Source organism: Triticum dicoccoides, chromosome 3B (genome assembly GCF_002162155.2).
Source record: "Triticum dicoccoides isolate Atlit2015 ecotype Zavitan chromosome 3B, WEW_v2.0, whole genome shotgun sequence".
Taxonomy (NCBI): Eukaryota; Viridiplantae; Streptophyta; class Magnoliopsida; order Poales; family Poaceae; genus Triticum; species Triticum dicoccoides.
In genome coordinates, this window is record NC_041385.1 from 411,545,268 (window position 1) to 411,548,313 (window position 3,046).

A 3,046-nucleotide genomic window follows, 5' to 3' on the forward strand; every position below is an offset into this window, starting at 1 on the left:
CCAAAATGATGTACGTTGGAAGGGGTGATGCATGTTTTCAATATCGAATAATATACAATTTAGATGTTGCGCCTGCCTCTCGATACATACAACAACCATGAAAGCCAGGTAGTTAAGGACGAGATACGCAAGGTACGGTGTTGGTCAAACCCAGCAATCTGAGCATGTGGGAGGGAATCCTGACAGCACATGAGCTCGAGCTTTGGTTGAACGACATGTGACAGTGACTGGCCCTAACATGAACTAGGAGGAATTCATTCATAGCCAACACATACCCCTCTCTATCAGTCAAAGGGATGATATATATACACTCGGGGAGCCCACAGATATGCGTGCCATCACAAAAAACCGCACAAGGGAGACGTGGTCGATCAGAAGACCCCCTATACACTGCATGCCACCCAAAAATATGTATGGGTACGGTGGTGTGTGATGTGTTCAAATCTCGAATGCACAACTTCGATGGGTACCAACTACATTACAAACCGAACACCGTACCTGACCCCAAGTCAGGTTCAATATGTACGATGTGGCGGGAGGGGGGGTATCGTCCAACACATGCCATCAAACTTTATTTGGTCTAACATGGCACACATAGAAATAGGAAACCAGCATGGTCAAACCCTTCTCGTATGTTGGGTCAAATTAAGGGATAGATTGTGTGGCCCCCCTCGTTATCGATCAAAGGATGATATTGTGTATGTGTAGAATATCACTATTCTAATCCTGGGATTAGAATAACTATTTGGATCACATCGCCTGTATAGAAGAGGCCGAACATGTGTTCCCGAGATCCATCAGACCGGCCCATAAACACATTTTCGGACGGCCTAAATAACCCAACACGACCTTCTTCTCCTGCAGCCTCGCCGCCTCCTCCTGCAGCCCTGCCGCCGGCATCCTCCCATGACCCGTCGTCGGCCTCCTCCCACGGCCCGCCACCGGCTTCATCCAGCGGATCCACCGATCGCCTCCTACCACGCCCCGCCGCCGGCCTCCTCCCATGGACCCATCGCTGGCCTCCTCCAGCGGCCCGCCGCCGGCTTCCTTCGGTGGATCCGCCGCCGGCCTCCTCCCGCGGCCCACCGCCGGCCTCCTACCGCAGCCCCGCCACCATCCTCATCCCGCCCAAGCTAGCCATGCGTGCCGCCCCCTTTGCATCTTGCTTGCCACCGCGAACCAGCTCCGCCCGGCGAACTGCCCAAACACCGCGCCGTGCGCCACCATCCACACTGCTAGTCGCTGCCCCCGCAATCCATCTTACTCGCCGTCTCTGCTAACCACCCCGAGAAGCCGACGCCAACGTCCTAGCAAACAATTTCACAAGCTGCAAACCCCCTGCTAGGAACAAGAAAAGGTCAGCCTCTACTCCTCTAGAAGTTCAGTGTGTTGATTTTCTGAAGATTTTGCAGTGGACTATAACCGTGTGTATACCATCACTAGAGAGCTTCACAGGCATGGCTCCCGTTGCTGGCACTGTTGGTGTGTGTCCCATTTGTGCCACTGACGATGTATTAGTGTTGTTGGCTCGTGGTCAGATCTAGTTTCAGCCGTTTTTGCCTTTGCCGTCCACATGCACTTTTGGATCCATCAGGTTTGTGATGTGCTAATGATTACTACTCCCTCCGTTCCAAATTACTCGTCGCTGAAATAGATGTATCTAGAACTAAAATACATCTAAATACATCTATACGTGCGACAAGTAATTCAGAACGGAGGGAGTACATGTTTGTTAAGATGCTCCTATCAGGATATAGAGACATGTATGTTGTTGTTGCAGAGACCTGCAAGCATGACGCAAGAGAAACCGAATGAGAGAGAGCGAGAGGTGGAAGACAGAGTTTTGCGCTGCTGTAACAACTTGCAGCTTTTCTATTTCAATCTTATTTATCTGAACCTGCTAGGAGCTCCTGAAAATCAGCAAAGAAATGGCCGTGCTCGCCGAGCTTACAGGTCGTGCCATCCCACGACGCTTGAACGTGCATGATCCCTACTTGCCCGCGGCGAGGAATGCGTGACCCATGCCATCCCACGGCGATCCCTAAGGCGAGCTGAAGACTAGCTAACTACCTAACTGAATGCTAACTGAAACTGAACTCGTACGTGTACATGCACACGCTGACGGTCAGTGTTATTCAGAAAACTGTAAACTGAACGAACCGAAACTTGAGTGTGTGTGTGTGTGTGTGTGTGTGTGTGTGCAAATTATCCAACAAATGTGTGTATTTCTCCACGCAATACAAAATTGGTACTATTTTTTATTTAAATTGAGCACTAACCATGCATCTACCAGCTGAACAACCAAATCAAGTCAACAACTTTATTAGAGAACGAAGATCGTTTTGGGGGACCGGGAGTTCCTTTGAAGCCATGGTCGTGAGCTTTTGTACCTTCTACTTGTTGATTCCACCAGGCTCGCCTAGGACACACAAGAGGAAAATAGAAGCAGCCACTCATTACTTCTGATAATGCAAGGATTCTGCCTCTCCTTCTTTTGGATTGTCTAATTTCAGTCCCTATCGAGGTGACATTTTTTGCATCACCGTGGCATGTTGTGTAAATTAGTATATCCTGTGAGTCTTGCTGGGAAAAAATTCAGATGTTTATATTCACAAATACACTCTCCAAAGATTTTCTCTCTATGCATTCTCCGAACTTACTGATATAATTCTCCAAACTTATTGATATATTAAGTCAAATTTATTATTATCACCAACAACAAGCAGGCCGCATATACACTTGTGTGTTCAGGTTGGTTCTTTCATCGTTCCTAATGAATATCAGCATGAAGTCCAAATTTAAAAAACCAAGAAGTTCAAATTAAGTGTGTTCGGAGAATTTAACACTAAGAACCATTAAAATAACAGAGAGGCTCGAAGTTTATAAAAAACTCAGATTTTTTCTCGTTACTAAAGAATAAATGAAGTTCAAATTTAAAAATGGAATAATTAAAAAAATGATTATAAAAAATGATTTCCCCTGTTGTATAGAAAACCTAGAAGTTCAAATAAAAATAACAGAGCGGTTTGATATTTATAGAAAAGGA

At 46.5% G+C, this 3,046-nt stretch overlaps 1 long non-coding RNA gene across 1 annotated transcript; it reads left to right on the forward strand.

The window, feature by feature from the left end:
- Positions 1 to 747: 747 nt before the first annotated feature.
- LOC119276250 lies at positions 748 to 2,261 on the forward strand. The gene is made up of 2 exons (XR_005136445.1): positions 748 to 1,357; positions 1,444 to 2,261. It is a non-coding gene; the product is annotated as an uncharacterized LOC119276250 (long non-coding RNA).
- Positions 2,262 to 3,046: the final 785 nt, after the last annotated feature.